The sequence below is a fragment of the Glycine max genome, chromosome 2 (genome assembly GCF_000004515.6).
Source record: "Glycine max cultivar Williams 82 chromosome 2, Glycine_max_v4.0, whole genome shotgun sequence".
In the NCBI taxonomy this organism is placed as follows: Eukaryota; Viridiplantae; Streptophyta; class Magnoliopsida; order Fabales; family Fabaceae; genus Glycine; species Glycine max.
Window position 1 is genome coordinate 13571874 of NC_016089.4, and position 27974 is coordinate 13599847.

Consider the following 27974-nt stretch of genomic DNA (forward strand, 5'->3'; position numbering starts at 1 on the left):
TGGCAAACAATAACTAACTGGCGCGGAGGAAGGGACCGTTGTGAAATTGTGACGTTTTACTTCCATCCACTTTATAGATTAATACATAAATTAACAATTCTTTTCTCCAATGTTTTAGGATCATATTATTATTATAATATTAATTTAAACTAAGGATTAAGTCTATACTTTTAATAATATTAATTTAAACTAAGGATTAAGTCTATACTTTAATATGCTTAAAATTCGAATGCATAAAAAATATTCATTTATGGTGTAACTTAGTCAATTGAGCACTGAATTGTTATAAACTTATTTGACGAGTTTGATTTTTATGAATTAAAAAAATTTATATATTAATCATAGTATGCTAGACTCATAGAAAAGTGCATTTGCTTTTATCATAGAAATATTGGAGTATTTAATAATAATAATAATAATATAACTCTAATTATATATTAATTAAAATATCTAGGTATATTATTGGTGTATTTTAAGTGTCTTAATAAATTATATTATTGGTTTATTTTAAGATAATATCTAGGTATAATTTGTTAACGTACTCATATTAAAAAAAACAAGTATATATACATTAGTGAACTGGAATATATTTTAAAAAAATTCAAAATGTTATTTTTTTGTCAAAATTTAAGCTTGAACATCTGAACCTAAGTGGCATTTTTTAGTTAAATTTTAAATGTAATTTTTGGTGATTAAAAACAATCATAAATTACAAAATAAAAATTAAAAGATCAAATCACAATTTGTGGCTGTACAACAACCACCACACACGTCCAAGGCAAGAGATTCAGATTGAGGGCCCAATTGGTGGCTAGAACAACGGTGTTGCTGGCAAAGTTCAATGTAATCACTGACAACACCATCATAGTCACCCAACGCATCATCAAGAAGCTTCCAATAGGGACAAACTTCAGGCTCACAAATTGCAAGTCCACCCCCGCAAAGCCTCCACCCTACACTCTCACAGATCTGGTTGTCGATGTAGAGGCATCCATCGGAGGAAGAGGCAGTGGTGCACAGTGTCAGGGTTGAGCCAACAGAGGAGGTGGAAGGGCCGACTTGATGAGGAGGAAGTCATCGTCGGAGTCCTAGATTTGGAGGGAGAGAGAAAGAGGGGAAGGCGAACCACTTGTCATCGAGGTTGTCATGGAGGTGAGAGGAGGAGGGACAAGGGCAATAAGGCTTCGGAGTAGAAACAAAGAGGACGAAGGGTAGAGAAAGAGAAGGAAGAGAGGCTAGGATCGTTGGATTAGAGAGAGAGAGAAAGAGAAAGGGAAAGAAAAAGAAAAAGTAGGATAGTGCCTAATTTTTAGTGGACACACATGAGAAACTTAGGTTCGGATTCGTCCAAACCTAACTTCGGGCCAAAAAATAACACATTTCTATTTTGTGAGAACGAAAAACATACAAAATTTTTTACAGAGATATATTCCAAACATTTTGACATTTATAAGAACAACAAATATATTTTAGTCTTATTTTTATTGTTAAAAAATGAGTAATGCTACTAACATACTCTTTAACACACTCCTTCATACACACTTTTCTCCAATGTGTTAAAATGTATTGAAAACTGCAAAATCAAGAGAGAGAAAGTCATTGAATACTATGTGGGACTCACTGAATTTTGTGATTTCAAATAAATTTCAACAAATGAGAGAATGTGTGTTCAAAAGAATGTGTGACCCTAACATTTCTCGTTAAAAAATATAGTAGTTTACATATATAATTGTCCTTTAGTTTATGTTAATCTAAATTAAGAGTGATTTTTTTGTTCAAATGAAAGGATACTAGATGCTAATATAGACCTTCTAATTTTTAAGTGGGTCTATGTTAACATTCCCCATTTATAGATAGATATATGAGGAATGTATCTTATATGAGGGTTAGAAGATTAAATTTGGACTGTCTAATCAAACATGAATGATCAAGATTTAATGTCATGTGACCAATTAACCACTTAAAAATTCATGTTATTTTTTTAATAAATCATGTGAATTTTTTAGATTAAACCTTAATACTCCACATATAAGATGTAACCACTTAAAAATTCATGTTATTTTTTTAATAAATCATGTGAATTTTTTAGATTAAACCTTAATACTCCACATATAAGATGTTTCCTCTTATTGGTATTGTTGTAAACTCAACGATGGTTTTTGATAAAACCGTTGTGCTTAGCTTTAAACCAAAGATTGTTTTGCAAAAACCGGTGTGTTAAGCTTCAAATCAAAGAAGATTCTATAAAAATCATCTTGAGCACCTTCTTTTAAAGACGGTTTTTCAAATTAAAAAATATTAGTCAATTATTGTTTCATAAAATAAAATAGTAAACAAAATGAAAAATTATTTAAAACGAATTTTTGTAACCATTTTTCTGGCAATTTGATTTGTTTTGAACCGACTTGACTTGTTCATCATCAATTTCTTTTTTTTTTCTTCTTCTTGGGTTTTCTTGACCAATGACATGGACAATTCTAGTGTTTTCCAAAAAATAAAATTATGATTTTCATCAGTTTTCAATTAAATTGACTAATATTTTTTTATTTTTTCCTATATATTAATCAGAATATGCTAGACTCATAGAAAATTCATATTTTATAAGAAAGGTAACTTTTTAATTGTCAAAGTGCATTTGCTTTTATCATAGAAATATTGGAGTATTTGGTAATAATAATAATAATAATAATAATAATAATAATATAACTCTAATTATATATTAATTAAAATATCTAGGTATATTATTGGTGTATTTTAAGACAATATCTAGGTATAACTTGCTAACGTATTCATATTAAAAAAAAACAAGTATATATACATTAGTAAACTGGTATATATATTAAAAAAATTCAAATATGTTATTTTTTTGTCAAGAGTTAAGCTTGAATGCATTTGAACCTAAGTGACATCTTTTAGTTAAATTTTAAATGTAATTTTTTCAGATTGAGGGCCCAATTGGTGGCTAGAACCACGGTGTTGCTAGCAGAGTTCTATGTCATCACTGACAACACCATCATCGTCACCCAACGCATCATCAAGAAGCTTCCAATAGAGGCCAACTTCAGGCTCACAAATTGCAAGTCCACCCTCGCAAAGCCTCCACCCTACACCCTCGCAAATCTGGTTGTCGATGTAGAGGCATCCATCGGAGGAAGAGACAGTGGTGCACAGTGTCAGGGTTGAGCCAATAGAGGAGGTGGAAGGACCGACTTGATGAGGAGGAAGTCATTGTCGGAGTCCTAGATTTGGAGGGACAGAGAAAGAGGGGAAGGCGAACAACTTGTCATCGAGGTTGTCATGGAGGTGAGAGGAGGAAGGGCAAGGGCAAGAAGGGTTCCGAGTAGAAATAGAGACGGCAAAGGGTAGAGAAAGAGAAGGAAGAGAGGCTAGGATCGTTGGATTAGAGAGAGAGAGAGAGAAAGGGAAAGAAAAAGTAGGATAGTGTCTGGTTTTTAGTGGACACACATCAGAAACTTAGGTTCGGATTCGTCCAAGCTTAGCTTCGAACCAAAAAAACAACACATTTCTATTTTGTGAGGATGAAAAACATACTGAAAATTTTGCAAGGATAAATTCCAAACATTTTGATATTTATAAGAACAAAAAATATATTTTAGCCTTGTTTTTATTGTTAAAAAAAAAAAAGAGAAATGCTACTAACATACTCTTTAACACACTCCTTCATACACAGTTTCTCTTATGTGTTAAAATGTATTTAGTTGAAGAACAAGTTCCACAAAATCTTGAACCTACCAAGTGTGATGGTTGGGATTGGTATGAGTGGGATCATTTGCCACACCCTTTGGTTGGGCCTCTTGAGAAAATGGTCAAAGGAGCTTTCGACCCATTTCCAATTTGATTCTGGTAATTGGTAATGATTTTTTTGTGAGGATTCTTGGATAATCGTACGTTTGGGTTAGGTTTAATATGTTTTTGTATGGAATTTTTGTTTAGTCTAACTTATTGTGATGAAAACAATTATGGTTTGAATCGGCATTCAGGATGCACATGAACTTGCAAAATGTCTAATTCGGAAGCAATATTGATATTGTTTGAATTACATTCCATTTATTCAAACTTATTTATTAAAAATATTTTTTAAATAAAATAAATAGATTTTTTATATTTTGAGATGTTTTAAACTGCTTTTGGTTTAAAAAATAATAATTTTCTACTTATTTTTTAGAAGTTAACTTTATATGTTTCTTAAAAAAACACTTATTTCACATTTTTTTAAAGTTTAAACAAACTGATCCTTAGTTAAATAATAAAACAATCAATTATTTTATGTTACAAATTAATGTAAAAATAAAAAATAATTAATAATTCAATTTTTTTTAATATAAAAATTTAAATAACATTGAAGTCTAACTTTTGACAAAGAAAGAATATAATAAAAAAATTAAATTAAGAGGAGAAATTCATTTCATTATACATAACTATATTATTTGATGAATATTTTTTAATTTTTTATTATTGTAATTAAGTTGTTTTTATTATACATATAAACTGCAGGATTTTGGTGTTATATATTTATATATATATATATATATATCAAGTGTTAGATCAAAAAGTTCCAACACTATATTCATGAACATCAAACCCGTTATCTTCAAAATATCATGTGTCCAATCATTTCGTCTAAATGGATGGACAAAATCTAGTATTGTTTTCTTCTAAAGTCAATTCATTAGAAGACATTGTGGACATTTTTTTGGTACATTTAAGATCATGGTCATAGTTAAAAAAAACATGATTAAATCATTTTTTTCTACTGGCATTCCAATCTAGGAGCTTGTTTCGAATTTAAAATGGGAGAAAACCATGGCTTGAGACTTGGGAGCTTGAGGAACGAGAGTAAAATTGAAAGGAAATCTTAATATATATTTATACAAATCAAGTTAAGTCTTCAGCCAATGTTTCTCGCCCAAACATAAAAAAGGCTTTATGTATTTTTTTTTCCAATTTGTTATTGGAATTTTGGCAAGAGTATTAAATCCCTGAGGTAACAATAGCGATAAGTAGAGTCGTCTCTACAAGAACTTGTGCAATAATTAGGTTATTTAATAATAAATTTAATAGACTATGAATTTCAATGTGATTAAGTGATCAAAAGTAAAGTCTTAAAAAAAGTAACTATAAATAGAAATATCATAAGAAAATGGTTAAATTGTAATTTTAGAATTTTCTTAAGTCTTTTTTTTGAAAACTAAAGTTATCATTTGAAGTATAACTTGATTAAAAGAGATAAAAAAATTTCACAAAAACAAGTTTAAACGATGGAAACATATTTTAAAAAATAGAATATGTTTTTCAAACAAGATCAAATTCAAACACATCTTTTGATGTTGTTTGAAAAATTTTAGAACTTGAACTTCATTTATTCTTCATAGGATTCGACAAATCCTAAAAGAATGTCTTGTGAGACAATTTCTGCGAAACGAATCTCAGACACAAAGTACTAAATGAAATCTTAAATATCATCTTTAATGTTGTATCAGATCATGACTTACTTATACTTCCGTCTGAAATATCAAACAGAAGATCATGAAGCATAATCTGATATCACATAAGACAAAACTTTTAACCTTTGTATTTATTTGCATCTAATCAAAATAATTAAGGGTCTTGATTCGTCTTAAAATATATTTTGACTTAACAATAACAAAAAGTAAAGATAATTGCATAAGAGTAAAGAGTTAAAAAGGAAGAAAGTTAGGAATAGGAAAAATTGTCAAGGGTAAACCTTGCGTACCTTGAGTTCCTATGAAGATGGAACTTAGTAATGGAAAGGGCCCATCAAGGGTGAATCTTGGGTTTGTCGAGCCTTGGACCAAGGACGTGTTTGCCCTGGGTTTTGTACTTCCATGGAGTTGTGTCGAGGCTTACCAAGGACGGGCCTTGGATTTTGTAAACCCTTATGGATCAGCAAGCGCGAAGGTTGGGTTTGATGAGTCTTGCGTGCAGTGCAAGTATTGTGCTCTTACATACACGCCTCTTACAAAGTGGCAGGTACTGGAGACACGGTGGTGTCTATCAGTGGGACTCACCAAAGGAGGACCTTGGGTTTCGCGAGCCCTTTGGAGGATTGACCAGGGAATTTTCCGACTTGGGTTTTGAGCACCGTACTCTTGCATACATTGCATACATATCACTCGCCATGGGTGGTATGCACTGAAGACGTAGTGATATGTTTCTGCATATATGTCACTTGCCATGAGTGGCACACACTAGAGTCTTGGTAGGGTGCTTGTGGGCATATGTCACTCACCGTGGGTGACATGTACTGGAGTCACAGTGATGCGCTCTTACATGTATGTCACTCGCTGTGGGTGGCACATACTGGAGTCGCGATGAAAATATGCTCTTGCATGTATGCCACTCGTCATCGGTGACACACACTGGATACTTAGTAGTATGCTCTTGCATATATGCCTCTTACGAAGTGGCGCGTACTGGAGACTTAATAACGTGTTGTTACGTGCATGTCACTCGTCGTAGGAGGCATGCACTAGAGGCTTAGTAGAATGCTCGTGCGCACATGTCGTGGGTGGAACATACTAGAGGCTTAACTAAATTCTCGTGCATATATGTCACTCGTCGTGGGTGACATATACTGGAGTTGTGATGCTTAGAAGGAGGGCTTCCCAAGGACGGACCTTGGGTTTTAAGAGCCTTGTAGGTACGACTATGGATGTTCTTGTCTTGATAAGAGACATGTCAAAAGGAAGTGATGCAAAATTTTATTCAATGTATTTAATTAAGTACAAATCCCCTTCATTACCCCAGATGTGCCACGTTAAAAACCCTTCAAACCAAAACCCTTGATTTTTCTACTTTTGGGACATAAGACTTGATTAGGGAAAAGACTACAACATTAGGTTTAAAGTGTAGGTCAGCTAAAGTAGAACTTCAGGTGGGTGGCATTCAACGTTCGTGGAATTACTTTGCCATCTAGCTCTTGTAGGCAGTACGCTCCATTGTCATGGTTGGTTGTGACCCTAAAGGGACCTTCTCAGTTGGGGCTAAGCTTTCCCGCTCTAGGATCTTTTTTGGCTTCCTCTCGGACTCGCCATACGAGGTCGCCAGGTTGAAAGGCTCATGATTGAACCTTTATATTGTATCTTTTGGTTGGCAACTTCTTCTCTAATCCTTGTCATTTCTTGGACTTTATCAATGATTTCAAGTTCCACCCTCATATTTTCTTCATTTTGTTGTTGCTGAAATAATAGTCTCTTTGTCGATGATTCCCCACCTTCTATGGGGATCATGGTGTTTGTGCCATATGTAAGTTGGTAATGAGTTTCATTGGTGGTTTTTTAGGGTGTACAATGGTACGCCTAGAGTATGTTGTAGAGTTCTTCTTTCCATAGGCCTTTAGACTTGTCAAGTCTAGTACGCAGGGCCCTGAGAATGACTCGATTAGTTGCCTCTGCATGTCCGTTAGTCTAAGGATGTTCAACAGAGGTGACAAGGTGCTTGATCCCTATCCTTGTCAAGAAGTCTTCGTAAGTCTGAGCTTTGAATTGAGTGTCGTTGTCGGTGACGATAGCATATGGGAGGTCGTACTTGGAGATAAGGTATCTCTAGGTGAACTTTTCCACCTCGCTGGCCATAATTTCCTGAAGTGGTCTTGCTTCTATCCACTTGGTGAAGTATTTAATAATGACAAGTAAGTATTTCACAGCTCCTAGGGCCTTTGGTAGCAGTCCCAGTATGTCCATTCCCCACATGGCGAAAGGGCAAGCGCCACATGGCGAAGGACCAAGGGGAGCTTAGACTGTGAAGGTTGTTAGGAGAAATGCATGGAACGTCTGCAAACTCTTGACATCTTCGACATCTCTTGGTAAAGTTGAGGGTGTTGGCTAGTAGTAGCCCGCTCGCACCGCTTTAGTGGCCAGGGAGCGTCCTTTGGTATGGAGACCGCAAATCCATTCGTGAAGTGCTCTCATGATGTAGTCTGTCTGTTGACTATTTAGGCACTTGAGTAAGAGTGTTGTCAACCCTCTTTTGAATAGCTTGTCATCAAGGATGGCATAGTAGTTGGCCTTACATTTGAGGTGTTGGGCTTCGTCCTCATTTGGCGATAGGACCCCCCAAATTAGGAAGTTCTTGTAGGAGATCATCTAGTTTGGTTACTTCTCTTCTCCTGCCATAATTTCCTCAGCATCTATGGTTGGAGTTTAAAGTGTCTCCTAGATGATTGTCTTGAGGTGCCAACACCTTCTTAATGCTAGCTAGCTTAGAGAGGAGGTCCACTCAAATGTTGCTTTCCCTGGGGATGTAATACATTTAGAAACACCCAAAATTGTTGATGAGAGACTTCGCTATGTGATAGTACTTGAGTAGTACTGTTTCCTTGGTCCGGTATATGTTGGCAACCTGTCCTTGGACAAGTTATGAGTCTATGTAGCTTCGTAGCCACTTGGCTTCAACTTTTCTTGCTAACTTTAGACCTGCAATGAGTGCTTCGTGGTTTGCCTGGTTGTTTGAGGCTCTGAAGTTGAGCTTGAGGGCTTGCTCTAGAGTGATATTGTCAAGGCCTTCGAGGATAGTCCCTACCCCGCTTCCTTTTACGTTGGACACACCGTCAACAAAAAGGATCCACCAGTCTAGGGTGGTTTGTTGTTTCCGACGAATTCTACCAAAAATTCAGTCATGAATTGCGTCTTCATGGGGTCGCGTGGTTCGTACTGGATGTCAAACTCTGAAAGTTCGATGGAGTAGGCCACCATCTTTCTTACGAGTTCAGGATTTCTCAAAAACCTGCTTGATGGGGTAGTTCGTCTTGACTAGCACTTGATGACTCGGGAAGTAAGGCTTGAGTCGTTGGGCCAAGGGAATGAGTGTTAGCGCAACCTTTTCAATCATTTTGTAGCGTTTCTCGGTGTCATGGAGCATATGACTGGAGAAGTAGATAGGGAGTTAGTTCTTCCTTTCCTCTTGTACAGGGGCTGAGCTGATAACTTCGTCAATTACTGAGAGATACAAGAGCAAGGGTGCTCTTGGCCTTGATCGACTCAAAGATGGTAGTGTGGTTATGGTCTTCTTGAAAGCTAGAAAGGCTTGTTCACAAGTCTCGTTCCATTAAAAAGGCTTAATTTTCTTGAGCAGTTTGTAAAATGGTTTCGCCTTTTCGGTGAGCTTTGGGAAGAACCTGGACAGGGATGCTAGCCTACGTTGAGCTTCTGAACTTCTTGTATGTTGGTTGGGCTATGCATCACCCGTATGACAGTGCATTTGTCGGGGTTAGCTTCAATCCCCTGGTGGGTGATCATAAAACCAAGGAACTTGTCGCCGCCTACTCCGAAAGTACATATTTTAGGGTTAAGGCGCATTCATATTTTCGTAGTTCCCCGAAGACTTCTTCCTTGTCCGCCACATGTTGGGATATGCTTTGAGACTTGAAAACTATGTCGTCCACATATACCTCGACATTTTCATATGATTTGTTGTTTGAAGACTCAGTCCATCAGTCGTTGGTATGTCGCGCCTATGTTTTTTAGGCCGAAAGGCATGACCCTTTAGTAAAATTTGGCATCTTCAATGATGAATATTGTTTTCTCCTCGCCTGGAAGATGCATTCTAATCTAGTTGTATCCGAAGTAGGCTTCTAGAAAGCTTAGCACCTAGAACCCGAATGATCTATCGACTAGCCTGTCGATGCTGGATATAGGGTATGCATCTTTGGGGCATGCCCTGTTCAGTTCAATGTAGTCGATGCACATGCGCCATTTGCCGTTGGCCTTTTTTATCATGACGACATTGGCGAGCTAGGTACATAACCTAACCTCTCTGATGAAGTTTGCGTGGAGTAGCTTGTCAACTTTTTCTTTGACAGCTTTATGCCACTTTTCTCTTGTCTTCCTTTTCTTCTATGATACTTGTTTGGCCTGGGGCCAGATAGCAAGTTGGTGGAAGATTATGTCAAGGTGGATTCTCGACATTTCAGATGGTTGCGAGGCAAAGAGATCAATGTTTTTGCATAGCATGTCAGCAAGGCACCGATATTCATGAGCGGAGAGGTCTCTATTAAGCCATGTGCACTACCCCAATTTAGGTCTAAGTTGCAACTGCGCAAGATCTTCAATGGGTTTCAGGCATCTGTTGAAGGTGTCATATCGCGGATCTATGTCAAATTCACCACCCAAGCTAGCTTGGTAGACAGTTAAGGCTCGAACATGAGACCCTTCATCCACTGTCATGACTTGTGTGCATTCAGCCACTATAGGGTGAGGCATGGCAGGCTCCTGAATGGGAGGATATGGTGCTACCTTCAGGCTCTCTGCATAGCACTGGCGTGCTTACTTTTGGTCAGCCTTAACTATTACAATCTCCCATGTCAGTGTAGGGAATTTCGTTGTCAAATGGGGCATGGAGGATATGGCTCCCAACTCCTTGAGTGTCTTTCTTCCTATTAAGGCAAAGTATGATGTGGTCGCGTCAACCAGTAGATATCTGATGGTGAAGCTCCTAGAGAGCTTGCCCTGACCGAAGGTGGTCATTAAGTCCACATAGCCTCGGGTTTCGACTCTCTCGCCTATAAAACAGAGGAGTGGACTTGCGTAAGGGTGGACAATGTCGGGTGAAACCTCGAGTCTCTGGAATGTTTTTCAATACAGGATGTTAGGGAAATTGTCCTGGTCGATGAGGACCCTAGACACCATGAAATTCACTATGATGATGGAGACAACCACCGGGATTGTCTTGGTTGATGAGATTGATGCCCCTGAAGTCCTTGTGCTGTAAAGGTGATAGGAGGGACACTTCGCTATAGGAGGTGTCGACAAAATTAATGTTGATGTCCCAGATAGTGTGTAGGTGCTGCTTTCGGGACTGGTTGGACTGTCCTTCATAGGAAAAGCCTCTAGCGATGGTGTTGATTACACCTCTGATGTGCTGGCGGATTCCTATTCTGGTTAAGGTGGTCGCTCGTGCCGCTGTGGTTGTTGTCTTTGTCTACCTCGGTCTTCCAGTCTTCTCTTGTCTACTTCTTGGTTCTTGTGTTGCTCCTCTTGATGTCCTTTAGGCCTTGCTCCTTCCTGGTAGTGGTCTGGTCTCTTAACAAACTTGGCTAAGTATCCAGCCTGTATAAGTTCTTCGATCTTGCCGTTCAAGGCCCAACAATCTTTGGTGTTGTGTTCAATACCGCGGTGAAACCTGCAGTACTTGGTTGCGTCTGACCCTGGCCTCAGAGATTTCATTTGGGGTAGCCGGACAGGTACCTCCAGGTCGAAGGCTTCCTCAAGAATCGTGGTACGATTGGCCGTCAATGGTATGTAACGCTCATACCGGGCCTTTTGGAGAGAGGTTGGCGCTTGTCTAGCTTGTGCCTCTTGTCCGACTTGTGCAAGTCGGTCTTGGTGTTTGCTTTGCACCTTTCACACTTTTGTTTGACTTGGTAGACTTCATTCCAGAATTTGGACATTTCTTCTATCTGGATGTAACCCTTGGCTCGTTCGTGCGGCTCATCCATGCTACCAGGTAGTTTTTTGCACAAACTATCTACGAACTTGCTAGGGTGTAGTGCGAGAAGCATGGAATGCAACTTTATCTCAGGGTTGAGATTTCGGATCTGGACGACTGTGCGCCCAAATTTGCCAATGAACTTTCTGAGGGATTCATCGTCTGCTTGTCGTAGACTGGCCAAGGCAGCCAAGGTCATGCAATGAGACCTACTGGTGGCGTACTGAACACTGAATCGTTCGATGAGGGTGTCGAAGCTATCTATGGATCTTGGTGGGAGTCCACCATACCATGTCAATGTTGCTCCCTCGAGGGATATAGGGAAGACACGACATAGAATTGTGTCGTCATTGGTGTAAAGGTTTGTCTATGTTAGGAAGGCGTCCAAATGCTCGTCTGGATCTGTTGTCTCATCATACCGCTCGAGGTTAAGTGATTTCCACCCCAAGGGTATGTCTACCTCCATAACGCGGTCGATAAAAGGATGTCAATGGACAGTCTGTGTTGTTGGACGATGCATGAGAGAGACTCGGATCGTCTGCAGTGTTGCTTGAGCGTCGGGGGTGTGATTCCCCTATAAGACTTTTTATGTTATGTTCACTTAACCAAGTCGTGTGTGCCTCGTTTAAACGAGTTTATTAGAAATGCCTAATGCTATGAACCCACTTGTAGTATAAAAAGGTGGCCTAAAACACAAAGCAACGGTTCCAAAGTTTATGAATTCCAAGGCACAAAGGTAAGAGAGAGTTGTGTGGTGGTTTCCATGCTTAGAGATTCATCCCTAATTGTCTGTTTATTAATTTTTCTTTCCCATGGTTATGAGTAGCTAAATCCTTTGTTTGTTGGGATTTAATGTAATTGGATACTGCTCACATGTAATTATTGTATTTTCCTTATTCAATAAAGTACTATTATTGTTTCTCTTCTATATTTATTATTTGTTCTTGGTCTGATCATCTTATTGCATGATTCTCTCTATTCAATTGCTTTGCAAAATTAAATTGGATTGAGAACAAAAGAGATCAACCAATGAACTTTATGCCTAGGGATAGGGTAACGATCATTGGTTATCATTTAAAACCCTAGTTCATATTGTTGGTCAATTGATTATATTACTCAAGGGATTGATAGTGCAATCAAGACACTTTGGTTTTCTCACTTAAAAGATTAAGGTTAGCAAAAATTGCAGGAATAATTTGTAATGCATGTTACGTTAACCCAATGAAGTTAATCTCCAATGATTTCATCCATTGATACAAACCAAGTTTTCTGGGCACACTAAGCTTTTGAAAAAAATCAACAATCAACTTTATTCCTTTTTAACTCTTTACTCTTATGCAATTGTTTTTAACTCTTTACTCTTATGCAATTGTCTTTACTTTTTGTTATTGTTAAGTCAAAAGATATTTTAAGATGAATCAAGACCCTTAATTATTTTTATTAGATACAAATAAATACAACGGTTAAAAGTTTTGTCTTATGTGATATCAGATTATGCTTCATGATCTTCTGTTTGATATTTCAGACAGAAGTATGAATAAGTCATGATCTGATACAATATTAAAGATGACATTTAAGACTTCATTTAGTACTTTGTGTCTGAGGTTCATTTGGCAGAAATTGTCTCACAAGACATTCTTTCAGGATTTGTCGAATCCTATGAAGAATAAATGAAGTTTAAGTTCTAAAAGTTTCCAAACAACATCAAAAGATGTGTTTTACTGTGATAGATCTACTTTGACTAAAAGGAACTGATTTTTTGTTATAGTGATCAACACGAAAGCCAGTCATAGTGGTTTTCCTACATGAAGCAGGATATGCGTTTAATGCAAGCATTAAATGATCTAATAACCACAAGCTTCAGATGCAAGTTCAAAGGAAAATTATAATCGTTTAGAAACAACAAACACTTGAAAATGAAAACCTATAAATACTAGATGCTTTGAAGAAATGAGTAACGAACCTACACGCTATCATTCAAATTCTTTATGTAGAAAACTCTTTGTATATTCTTATAAAGTTTGAAAAGCTCTCAAAACATCTTGAATACTCTAAGACAAAAAACTAAATGCTTAGATTTCACATTTGTTTGTAAGATGATTAAGATTTAATCAGTTAGCAATCAAACAACATATCTTCTGATTTGTATAGAACCAACAGTGGTTTGGTAGGACAAAGAATATTCGGTTGTTAAAGCTTGGCGATAAACTTTGTTGTGAGAGCTAAAAGTAACAGTGACAAATACTTGTAACTTTTGTGAAATTAGTGAAACTTGATTGCTAACCAAAAACTGAACTTAGTCTGAATGGTAGAGACAAACCAATATAAATATGAGTCTTACTTTCTTTTTAGTTATCTTTTAACTTAAACTGACATAGTTTTTGAATTTGATCTTGTTTGAAAAACACATTCTATTTTTTAAAATATGTTTCCATCGTCTAAACTTGTTTTTGCACAAATTTGTTATCTCGTTTTATTAAGTTATACTTCAAATGATAACTTTAATTTTCACGAAAAAAGACTTAAGAAAATTCTAAAATTACAATTTAACCCCTTATGATATTTCTAATTGTAGTTACTTTTTTTAAGACTTTACTTTTGATCACTTAATAACATTGAAATTCATAGTCTATTAAATTTATTATTAAATAACCTAATTATTGCACAAGTTTTTGTGGAGACGACTCTATTTATCGCTATTGCTACCTGAAGGATTTAATACTCTTGCCAAAATTCCAATAACAAATTGGAAAAAAAATACATAAAGCCTTCGTTAAGTTTGGGCGAGAAACATTGGCTGAAGACTCAACTTGATTTGTATAAATATATATTAAGATTTCCTTTCAATTTTACTCTCATTCCTCAAGCTCTCAAACCATGGTTCCCTCCCATTTTAAATTCGAAACAAGCTCCTAGATTGGAATGGCAGTAGAAAAAAATGATTTAATCATGCTTTTTTTAACTATGACCATGATCTTAAATGTACCAAACAAATGTCCACAATGTCTTCTAATGAATTGACTTTAGAAGAAAACAATACTAGATTTTGTCCATCCATTTAGACGAAATGATTAGACACATGATATTTTGAAGATAAAGGATTTGGTGTTCATGAATATAGTGTGGGATATTTTTTAGAGTAAAATTTATGATCTAAAACTTTATATATATATATATATATATATATATATATATATATATATATATATATATATATATATATATATATATATAACCAAAATCCTGCTGTTTATATGTTTAATAAAAACAACTTAACTACAATTATAAAAAATTAAAAATATTCATCAAATAATGTTTTTTAACTTTACCAAAATATTCTTTCTTTGTCAAAAGTTAGACTTCAATGTTATTTAAATTTTTATATTTAAAATATTGAATTATTAATTATTTTTTATTTTTACATTAATTTGTAACATAAAATAATTGATTGTTTTTATTATTTAACTAAGGATCAGTTTGTTTAAACTTTAAAAAAATTGTGAAATAAGTGTTTTTTTAAGAAACATATAAAGTTAACTTCTCAAAAAGCAGTAGAAAATTAATATTTTTTAAACCAAAAGCAGTTTCAAACATATCAAAATATAAAAAAATCTGTTTATTTTATCTAAAAAATATTTTTTAATAAATAGGTTTGAATAAATGGACCCTAATTCAAACACTATCAATGTTGCTTCTGAATTAGACGTTTTACAAATTTACGTGCATCCTGAATGCCATTCAAACCATAATTGTTTTCATCACAATATGTTAAACTAAACAAAAAATTTCATACAAAAGCATATTAAACCTAGCCCAAACGTACAATTATCCAAGAATCCTCACAAAACAAAATCATACCAATTACCAGAATCAAATTGGAAATGGATCGAAAGCTCCTTTGACCATTTTCTCAAGAGGCCCAAACAGAGGGTGTGACAAATGATCCCACTCGTACCAATCCCAACCATCACACTTGGTAGGTTCAAGATTTTGTGGAACTTGTTCTTTAACTACATCCACGTCCACCATTGCCCTCATGAAAATGGTCACATAGTGACACTTTTTTGGCTGCTCTAACATAGTTTGTTACGGTCAAAATCTGAGTTTCCTATGTCCAACTATGTTTCCTCTTTCACTTCTCTTGCTGCGCATTCCTCAAAACTCTCCTGAAAAATTAAAATGCCCCCAAATTAGTTAGATAAAATAAATTTAATTAACAATTTGTTATATTTATACTATCATTTAAGAGTTTACTATCTATGTACTAATAGAATAAATCAAACTTATCATACCTGATGAATTGCGATTAGATGATTCTATAAAATATATTACACTATCTATGCATAATTCTTCTCATCATTTAATTATTAAACAAAGTACTATATTTTTTTAGTTATCTACAATAACAGTAATGGAGTTTAAACATAAAACATCATACAAACTTAATAACTTTCCTTTCACCCAGCTAACCTTGGTGGGTTTTAATTATAAATGATAATTTTTAATTTTATTTTATAAAAATTACTTTAAAAATAATGCTTAGAGTAACTTTAATTAAAAAGTATTAGGAACATAATCATCTAATTCTAACACATTTTTTATTTAAAATTTATTAAAAATTTAAAAAGTAAAACTCTTTTAAAAAAATAGTTCATAATAAAGATTATGTTTAAAAGAATATTTAAAAAAATATATTACTAACATGTTTTATTTAATTAATAATACAATTTTGTTTTACTAATAATAAAGCATCAAAATTAAACTAAACACAAATAAAATTTGCACTAATAATAATAATAATAATATAAAAACAAAACTAAGCATTACTTGATTATTTCGTTTTCAAAATGTTTGACGAAAAAAAAAACATAATATGAGAGAGAGTAAGGGAGTGACCGAATTCGAGGTGGCCGCCTAGAAGGGTGAAGGTGGCATTGCCGACAGCGGAGCGGCAGCGACCGAGGAGGATCGATCTGCCCTTCAAGAGGAAGATGACAACCAGCACCCGCAGCTCCGACTCGCCACTGTTGTTGTTTTTGTTCTCCATTTCTTTTAGGCTCTTGTTTCACCTCATTGTTATTATGTTGCTAGTCAACACTCAACTTCTGCAATGTTGAATTATCCAATAAGTGAATGACATGTGGTCTAGTGGTTGTTTTTCTACGAACATGTGTAAACAAATTAATTGTTAGATCAAAATTAATTGTTACAAAATTTATTATCTAAACTTTCATGCGCATTAAATATTAAAAATTTTAGTGTTATATATAGTGACATTAAATATTTTATAATATAATTGATTTATTAATTCAGTTGGTTAGAGTGTTGTGCTAATAACACAAAACTCGAAGGTTTGATTCTTGTTTGGGTCATTAATTTTAAATTAATTTGTAAAACGTTTTTAAAAAAAAAATAGAAAAAAAATATTTGGACCACTTATGGATTGGACAATCCTTGAGCTTCAACACTCGTTTGATGGGTGCACCATCTATTATGTTGGGTGCGTGTAACAAAACCCCATTATGGAATGGACATCCATCAACTACCATAGAATGGACTTAATTTAGTTTATTGGGACGGATAATAATAGTCGATTACAACACTTGTCATAAACTTGTAAAAACAAATGTAATAAATTTTGTAGGGAGATAATTACATTATTTTAAAAAATTAATATATAAGTATATTTTCCTTCAATTATACATTGTCGTATATGATAAAATTGTTGGTTTTAATAATAATTATTTTAAAATCATATTGATAATATTTTTTATTAATCAATAATGTTAATAAAAATATATATTTACTTAACTTACATTTAAAAGATTTTTTAAATGACCTATAGTTTTACCTTTTAACCAAATAAGTTTTTTTTATAAAATTTTATGCATAAGGTTAACTTTTTTTATAAAAAAAAAAAGTTTGGCTTAACCTAGGCTCTATATAGGATAGGCCATAGGCTTGTATGGAGCGGTTTGATGTATTCTTTTTGCTACAAAGATACAAAGGAGATGCCATCTCCTGAGACATGAAAACATAAGCAACAAAATAGCAACCCAACAAAGAAAACTATAAAACCCAACCATACACCCCACACTAGGTAAAGGCCAAAGACATAGATGAGGACCATTGCTGAAAAGGAACAACAAAATCCTTTTCCCACCCCCTCAACCAAGACCAGGTGAGAAAGATTGCATTATCCACCAGCTTAGGGATGACAAACGGTTGATTTTTAAAAATCATGTCATTTCTAAGGTTCCAAATAGATATTGTAGCTGCTATCCACCAAATCTTCCACTTTCTATTAGAATCCCTCAAACCAGCCAAGGAGAAGTGCTGAGAGAAGTTGTCCCCAGGCCTACAGTGCATAACTCTGTCTTCCTTGACCCAAGAGTTAAACTCCCACCACGTTGGCATAACTTTTTTATAAGTGAAAAAGAGATGAGAGGCACATTCAACTTGGCTTTGGCAAAAGGTGCAAAGATCATTTTCAATTACAACTTGCCTTCTAGTTAAGTTTTCCTTAGTCGGTAACCTATCCCAAAGTAGTCTCCAAGCAAAGGATAGGGCTCTAGGAGGTACTTTGATTTCCCACAGCTGACTGAAGCCACGATTTAGGTAGCCAATTGGCTGATCACCTTTAATACAAAGATAGGCAGTTCTAGTAGTAAAGATTCCCTTTGGGTCAGCTCCCCACACCCAATAATCCTTCAAAGCTGCATTAGGGCTTAGTGTTGTAGCCTGTTCAATAAAGGCTGAAGCTCTTCCCAACTCATTGTCGAAAAGATTTCTTCTCCATGAGAATTCCCACTCCCAACCAGCTTCTCCAAAGGACCCCATGCTTTCCACTGTCTGAAATTTTTGAGAGGATATTTGATACAATTTTGGATATTTATCTCTAAGAGTTATTCCATCACCCACCTAAGAGTCTTCCCAAAATAGTATTTGATCACCACTGCCCAATTTCCAAAGAAACTGCTTTAAGACATCACCCATGCTACTGTGATGAATTATAGACCTCAAATCAGACCACCAAAAGGAATGGGTTTGCTTAGGAAGGCCCTCTTCCAATCCTCTCCACCCCTTGTACTTTGAAGTGAGAATTCTACTCCATAATTGGTCGGGTTGTTGGAACATTAGCCACTTCCACTTGATAAGGAGGGCTCTATTAAAAGCCTTGATGTTTTTGATTCCCAAGCCTCCTTTATCTCTAGGAGCACACACTTGATCCCAAGCCACCCAAGTTATCTTTTTACCTTCTGCACCTCCACCCCAAAGAAAGTGTCTTTGGATAGTAGTAAGCCTATTTATCACTACTGAAGGGGCCCTGAAAAAAGACATGTAAAACAGAGGCAAAGCTGTCAAGACAGAACTTATTAGAGTAATTCTGCCTGCCATTGAGACATTTCTCTGGTTCCATTTATTCAACTTAGCCTCGAATTTTCTAATTATGGGCTCCCACACCACCTTCCTTCTAGGATTGACACCTATAGGCATCCCTAGGTAACTGAATGGAAACTGCAGGGGGCCACAATTCAGGTAATCAGCTGCAAATCTGCACCAGTCCTCGGTTTGGCCGATTGCACCAAATTGGCTATTAGCAAAGTTAATTCTGAGACCAGATACCATTTCAAAGCTTTTGAGAATAGCCTTAATAACTGTGACATTATCCATAGATGGTTCCCCAAAGAAGATAGTATCATCAGCAAATTGTAGTATGTTGACTGGGATCTTTTTCTTTCCCACCATAAAATTGTGGTAGTAGTTTTTGGAAACAGCTGCCCTCATCATGCCTGTCAAGCCTTCAGCAACTAGGTCAAACAAAAGGGAGCCAATGGATCCCCTTGTCTCAAGCCTATTTGAGGTTTAAATTCAGAAGTAGGACTTCCATTCACTAGTATAGATATTGATGCTAATGAAAGACACCCCTTAATCCAGCCAATCCACTTTTCATTAAACCCCATTCTTCTCATCATGTAAAAGAGGAAATGCCAAGACACAGAGTCATATGCTTTTTCAAAATCAACTTTGAACACCAAACAAGGTCTCTTAGATCTCCAAACCTCCTCAACAACCTCATTAGCAATTAAAACTCCATGAAGCAACTGTCTGCCTTTAACAAAAACTGATTGCCTTTCATCTATGAGATGATACATAACCTTGCTAAGCCTATTTGATAGTACTTTGGCAATAATTTTGTAGACACATCCTATTAGAGATATTGGTCTGAAATCACTAATAAGTTGAAGGTCCTTGATCTTGGGGATAAGAGCAATGAATGATGAGTTGAGACCCTTGGGGAAGACTGCATTCACATAAAATTCTGAGAAGAACCTAAGGAACTCAGGTTTCAGCTCCTTCCAGAAGTGCTTAATGAAGCTAAAATTAAGCCCATCAGGCCCTGGGCTTTTTTCACTGCCACAAGCCCACACTGCACTAGACATCTCCTCCTCTTTGAAGGGTTCCACCAACATCTCACTTTGGATTGAAGGCAAGACATTAAAAGAGACCCCATCTAAGTTGGGTCTGTGCAGGTAAGGTTCAACAAATCTGCCTTTAAAATGCTGAAGAACTGCATCCTTAATGGCAGAAGGGTTTTCTACCCAACTACCATTAATTTGCATCCCCCTCAAGGCATTCCTCCTTCTGCTGGAATTAATGATTTTGTGGAAGTAGGAAGTGTTGCTATCTCCCTCTTTGATCCACTTACATCTAGACTTCTGTCGCAATATTGATTCATGAAGAATAGATTGCTCCCAAAGGTCAGATTGGGCTTTCTTGAGCTCTTGAACTTGTTGATCAGTAGGTTGAGCTGTGAGGGAATTCTCCAAGTCATTCAGCTTATGCTGGATTAGCTTCACCTTGTTGCCCAAGTCTCCACAATTTTCTTTGCTCCAGGTTTTTAACCTTTGCTTAATTTTCTGAAGTTTGCATTTCAAGGCATATCCCCCCCATCCCATAGGCTGATTAGCAAACCAGCAGTCCCTCACCACCTTATTGAAGTCCTTATTGTGCAACCAAGCATCAAAAACCCTAAAAGGCTTAAGGCCCCAATCAATATTTTTAGAATTCAAAATGATAGGGCAATGATCTGAGTAGTTCCTTTCAAGGTTGTGTAGGGAACTATCAGGCCACTTGGATACCCAATCATCAAAGACCAGCACTCTGTCTAACTTGCTCTTACAAGAACCATTAGGCCTAACCCAAGTAAAGGGCTTGCCCAAGCAAGGAATATCATCTACCTCCATTTCAGCGAGCCACTCATTAAATTCAGCTATAAGATTAGTGTCTGCATTACAAAGAGTGCTTCCCATTCTTTCAGCTGGGTGTTTAATGCAGTTGAAGTCCCCTACAAGGCACCAGCACTGAACCTGGGACTGATTCTTCATTAAATATAGCCTCTGCCATAACTGTCTTTTGCTTTCTAGCTCACAAGAAGCATAGATATTAGCCACCACTACCCTCTGACTTTCTACCAGCCATACCCCCTCCAACATGATGAAACCCCTTTCAGCTATTTTAATATCAACCTGGAAGTTATTGTTATTCTTGACACAGAGAAGCCCCCCAGCTGTATTGACCGCAGGAAACCATTTCCAATCAAAGTCTGAGTGACCCCACAGAGCCTGACAAAGTGCCTTGTCAATGGAATCCCTCTTTGTTTCTTGCAAACAAAGAAGATCTATCTTATGCTTCCCAACCAAATTCCTGATAGAGGCCCACTTAATACCTTTACCCAACCCTCTAATGTTATAGGATAGGATATTCATTTAAGAGGTTTCCTATTCCCCAACTCCTTAGCTTCTTTTCTGTCTCTACACTCCATAGAAGCATAACTGTGAAGGAAATGTAGGTTATCTGTAACTGTCTCCATGCCTAAGTTTTCTCCGAGATGCCATAATTGTTGAGCCTCTTGCAACACCTTATCACTGCACTCAATTATGCTTTTCAACCTCCTTTCTGAGTCCACGTAACTCTGATTTTTGACCTTATCCTGATTGGCAAGTTGATCTGCTAGAGCCTGGATGCCATCTTGAAGTTGAGGATGCTTTTCCTCAATCTGTGAGAGTCGGGCCTTAAAGAGAGTTTTGTTGTCGAAAGTAAACTTTAGAATACTTGTCTGGAGTCTCTTTTATGGATTGGATTACAGGTAGGGATTCCTTCTTATGGCACCCGTCAGTTTTCAAAATTGGGCCTAAATCATTACTTAGCCCACCCTCTTTTTTATTCTGCACAGCTTGCACCCCCAAAAGCTCAACTGGGTGGATGTCTTCTTTATTACACCCTCCTTGAGTCGAAATTGGGCCCTTAATGCAACCTGGCCCAATTCCTTGTTGAATCTGCCCCGATAAAGAAGGAGAGAGAGACTGCGTGACATGTCCCTCTTCTTCCCCGATAAAGGTCTGGTCAGCAGCTACTTTCGCTCCACCATTCAAATACTTTCCCTCTATGTGATTCCTGTGCCTTCGATCATCATGTAGGGTATTATAGCAGGTTACCTCTTTGGTGTTAGCAGCTTCCTCTTCTGTTCCTGCGAAGCTGTCCCCTAGGTTGAGCTTACCAAAGCTAGAGCCCAGCATACCTTCTACAGTGCCTTTTGACTTTTCTTTGGGTGTAACGTCTGCCTGGATATTACCCAGGGGTCTAAGATCACAACAGCGCACATCGGTCCCTCCTTCTGCCCGTTGGGTACGAGACGGAGACAATTTCTGGTTGGGCAGCTCCGGCGAGAAGGAGAAATTGGTATTAGTGTCGCCAAGAACATCGCCAACCTCCCCTTCGTCGTCTGATGTTATCATCTCCGACCACCCATCGGACGGCGAGCTTCCTTTCCGGTTCGACCCACCTTCGAACCCTGTCTCTTCCACAATCCATACCCGATACTCAAGCTCCCCCACACGGACGATGACCTCCGACCTTATCAACGGCGGAAGCGGTGTCCGCACCAATACTCGAGCCCGGTCCAATCGTCGGCGGTCCTCTGTGTCATCGTCTGACTCGATGACATCCCCAATAGCAGCTACATCCCTCCTGAGATTTTTCATTTCCCACACCTGTATCAGAAATCCCCACAGCTGGAGCCAAACAACCCTGTTATTGGGTCTACATTTCGGCGTCCACTTCTCCAGTGAGTAAAAGAGAGAATCATCGCTTTCCGTCTCTGATTGAATGAGGAGTTGAGCTTTGTCATCGGACATCCCAGGGAGAAGAACCATGTCGTCTCCGAGGAACTTAGTGCGGACGTTATATCCTAACTCCCAAGTGATACGATCCTCTAAGGTTTCCACCTCCATCACCTTCTTTAGCATGCCCACCCAGGTTTCGTTACACCAATATTCCCCACCTTCATCTGGGTTGATCAGAATAGTTGGTGTTTGTGCCTCGTCTGCCCTTTTGTCTCCTTGGCACCCCCCCCTTAGTCATCACGTCCACATATGATCTCCGAAGAGCACCAGTAGTTATCCCGCAGGGCTTACTTGCTTCGTCGGTGTACTTCCTCCTAATGGGGTTCTTTTTCTACAACTCTGTATTCCGAACTGGTCTGTCGAACCTAGGAAGGTTGACAAATAGTTTACAATCGTTGATGAAGATGTTGTCCAGTCTCACCTCCAATCCTTTTGCATCCGAGACTCCCTTGAACCGCATGAACCTGTATCTCCTGCCATGCTTGTTGAGCCTTTTAGCGATGTATACTTCACGTACGTCACCCCAGTTTTTGAAGTGCCTCCATAGCAACTCTTCATTAGCTTCGTCGGGGAAATGGGTGAAATAAAAGGAGGTAATGTCGGCATTGTTCCTCCAGTTAAGGCGATAATGTTTGTTGTTGTCCCCTATCTCCAGATTTTGTGATTGTCTTCCCGCTAAAGAGGATTTCTGCATAACCTTCATTGATCTTCTGCTTACCACCTTAGTCCAGTTTTCTTCCTCAGCGTAGTCATTGTCCCTTCCGAAAATGTTGACTCGTCGCCCTCCATATGGTTCTTCCCTTCAATCCATACTCCTCCATCTCCTTGAAGGGGAACCGTTTGGAGTTCTTCTGTTTGTGCTAGTCCTCGCCGTGTTTCGATACTGCTTCACACTCGTCCTCGCCGTGTCTGTTTCGCTCCATCTCTCATTTCTTCTGTCTCTGTCTGTCACTCTCCTTCTCTCGCGCCCTCTCTCTGTCTCTCTCCCTCTCTCTCTCTCTTTCTCTCTCATCTTTTTTTGTAAAGTGATCGTGTAGGTGTGTAGTATGATAGATGCATTCTGGTTGAACAACTCTTGAGCAAGAAAATCAACCACTCCTTGGAAGCTCTGTTTACGTATCAAGGAGGAATGTTGAAGTGCTAATACACAGTTTCAGTCGCATGTTCTGTTCTAGATATTTTGATAAGGGGTATGAGCTTAACTGAAATTAGGAAAAAGATATGTATGATTAATTGAACCAGTTGATGTATGTAATATTTGCTGATATAGGCAGTTACAGAAGGAGTTTCAGTCCTTATTTTGGGTAAATTTGTATCAAAGTTTGAATTGACTTTTAGCTGGCTTTGAAATTCCTCAAAGTGTAGTGTACTAGCCTTGGTTTACACCATAAACTAAGTTCATAGATCTAGAGTTTAACTTTAAACCTAAAAAGAACAAAAAGCAAGTTATAGGTAATGTAACCAGTCAAAGTTGTAGACTAAAGTTATGCAAAATAAACTCTCAAACTTCAATCAATAATATTGAAAAATGAAAAGAAGCTCAAAATAATTTAAATATCAACTTCTTTCCTTTTCTTAAAATGAAAAGTTTTACCATCCTACTGGATATAGAGCTTGTAAAGCTTTGCTATGTATAACAATCTCACCTCTATACTGGGAGGAACCAGTGGTCTCTTCCCTTTCAACTCTCTAGTTAAGAAGTCCAGTTTCTTTTCTTCATCCCATTCACTGTACGTACCCATATCCAAATACCTTGTAATTGCATCAATGGTTTCAGCATGTCTGCTTGATTCCTGTCACACTGCTAGTTTCAGGCCACAACTGATTATCCAAACAATAATGAACAAAAAACTTTGAAACATACCTGACGCAAGTCAAGCTTCATTAACACCATGCCAAAAGTAGCAACTCTTCGAATCAGATCAGCTAGTCGACCATCAGCTAGCACCCCAGATCCACATAATTGCTGGAGAAATGTAGAGCTAAATGATAATTCTGCACAATATTAGAGGGTAAAAGGGTAGAAAAGAAAGAATACCAAAGATTCATAACAAAGGAGAAGAGGTTCCAAAAGCTGATATTTTGTTTCATAATAATCCATAGGATCATGTTTAGATGGACCATGTCGATAAGAATCTCCAACCGTCTACGAGTTCTCAGAAGCTAAACACATGGAACGAAAGATAATATTACCGGTTATTAAGACAATATATAAAATCTGCATATTCAATAAAAATGTAGATGTGATTTAGTTTTAATGGCACCCCAGGATACAAATCCTCCACAGACAATATTCAAATCAAAACTAGGAAAATATATTTTTCATACTATGCATATCCTAACGTATATATGGTTCTATCTATATAATCATCTTCACTGTGAAAGCCGTGGAACAAAGCAAATAGGATTGATCTCAAGATTAGTACATTTAACAGTCTTTGACCAAAAAGCAATATGATTTCATCATATCCAGGAACGTTCCTAATAATGCATATAAATTAATGATCCATGTGTCTGCTATCTGTCATTCTACACAAAGACATTTTGCAATTGAATTTCAAATCCGTAGTGCCAAGGCTCAAGTTCAAAAGTCCTTCACTCTTTATCTACAAATAATACAGAAAATATCAATATATGCTGAAATCAATCTCATAGAGCTTTATTTGCCACAACGTTTTCTACAATAATATCAATCCTTAGTGGTTCTGCTGACTTAATTTCATAACCACGTCTTTCTCCCTAAAGGAAAAATCAAGCCAACAACATAAATAAAGATAAGATAAAAAAAAATATGGTTTTAGATTGTCCATTTACGGGAAAATATTTTGGACTCCCAATATTTCCAAATTATTTGCCGTGGAACTTCACTTCTAAACCAAAATGTAGTTTCTACCAACCCAAACAAACAAACAAAAAGTTATGCAATATCATTTATTTCATTTGCAAACTACAGTCTACACGGGCACATTTAGTACATGCCTGCCAGGTTATAAAGCTAAAAACTCCTAAGACATAAGCAGCATAGTTTTGTACAAAATAAAACAGCAGAAACTGAATACATGTGTCCATGCAACCAATTTTGAAGCATTGTTGAAGTAAACCAGAAGTAATACCTTAACTTTTATATATTCAAGGACAACTCTATAAGGAGCAATTCCAGGAACCTGAGTTTGGCTCCAAAAGCCTCTGAAAACTGGTCCTTCCTATTTGGGATTCTGCAAACAGTTTCCTCTGAGCAACAAGTTGACTAGAGTTGAAAGAAGGAGAGTATGTCATTGAAACTAATGAAGAACTGGAATTTGGTAAAATTGGTATTGACAAACGGACATTTTGACTGCCACCATTGCTCTCAGTTGAACTTGAAGTCTCACCACCCTATCAGTGAATATATGTACACATGTATTATCTAGGATTCAATGGAAAATTAGGAAATCTACTGAATTGATCTACCTTGTGATTGGGTTGTCTACTGAAAATTAGGCATGTGTCTGGGATACTCAGATCCACCCTCTTCTACATGAAATGTAACATTCAAACCAGAACTTCATACTAATAGATAATAAGTTAATAACATACTTGATTGGGTCAAGAATTTATATATGTCGGCATATGAATAAAATTGCACTATATTCCTCATGCATGATAGCATGAGAAGTTATTCAAAGGATTGGAAGGATTCCAATTCATTTGTTCATGCAATCAGCAATGGGCATCATTCCTTAATTAAAAATTGTTAAAGATTATTAAAGTTAGAAGCCACTCAACAAGTAAATATTTTTTTGCAGTTACAGAAGAAAAGAACATGCCAGTTAAAAACAGGATATGCAAACAAAAAACCAGACAGCAATTTTTTGAAAAATTATACGTACCAGGCCAAGCACAAGAGGGTATATGAGCTCCAGCTGGAAGTTTAGTCGGAAGTGGTGAAGCTTGTTGATTAGGATGTTTTGACTGACTTCTACTCATAGATCCATTCCAGTGCTCATGGTGATCCTCCTCATCATTACCTTCTGAAGAGAAAGAAGTGATCATCAAGTCTTAAAAGTGGATTGAAAGAGTATCAAAGATATCTTTGAGGATATAACAGTGACAAGGCGTAGTCTAGAAGAACAAATCATATAGAAAAATCTTCAGCTAATCATGTAAAGACATTGTGAGTGCATTAATAGAACAATAAATGGATGACCATTTCACTTGCAGTGTATCATCAAATACTATAGTGTATCTATATTAGTCTAACTCACACCAAGGTTTAAAATACTTTGTAGTATCTACAAACTATTTTCATGCCGGAAGAAAACTTTCCATTTGAAAAAGCAGATTTTGTTGCCTCATCATATGAAACCTTTTGCAAAAACATTCCGAGGAAACATATAAAAAAGACCTCAAAGCTTTTACCACACGTATGCAACTATTGTCAATCTCATATCATTCAATTGGAAAAGATTTGACAAAGTGGATTGGAGGTAAAAGTTGACAGGTTGATGTCTACGGAAACAAGAGAAAAGTAAAAGAGCAAAACACAGGCGTATTTTGATAAGTTTGAGTTATTAGTAAGGCCACAAAAGAGATACGTCAGGATAATTTTTAAAGGAATTTCCAAGCCAAGAGGACAATGCCTTGATGCACCAAAGAAGTAATGCATAAAAGAAGACCAAAGAGGGATTAAATGAATGACCAAAGCCTCAAGGATAAATAGATAGAGCATAATATCATCATTCAAAATATTACACGGTAATATTAAGGGTTTCAAAAGGACCATCAAATTCACATGATAATCTAACACAATAAAGAAAAAAAATAAAAAACTATACTATCTTTAAGTGGTTCAATTTGCCTGTGCACATGAACTAGTGTTACTTCTTGACAAACAGTATCCAGAGGTCACATGATATAAAACAAAGATGACTGCTATGCCCATTAGCATTTGGAAGATATCAACAAACACAAAACTAAACAGACAAACCTTTTAGAATTTCATGTGCCAGTTCTGACAACTTATCACTGCACTGGTTCATGGATAGCTCAAATCTTAGGCCATCCACTTCCCGAATGTAGAGGTCAATCGCCATCCATCTTGACAGAAGTGAAACATCTTTTGTGACCTGAAGAACAAAACGAAAACCAATTACACAATCAGATTTGAATAACAGGGTCAAATCAAACGCAAATATTCTTCAACTGTAGTAACATCAACACCGACCACAATCAAGCTTTATCCCACACCTGATGGAGTCAAACACGGATCAGTTAATATCAGAAACCAATTTTTCTTTAAAAGCCATTTTTCTGTCCATATCTAAAGAACAATAACAACAATAG

At 36.8% G+C, this 27974-nt stretch overlaps 1 pseudogene; it reads right to left on the reverse strand.

The window, feature by feature from the left end:
* The window catches only part of LOC100799679 (phosphoenolpyruvate carboxylase 4-like), a 36036-nt pseudogene that overhangs the window by 4142 nt on the left and 3920 nt on the right, over positions 1 to 27974 (reverse strand).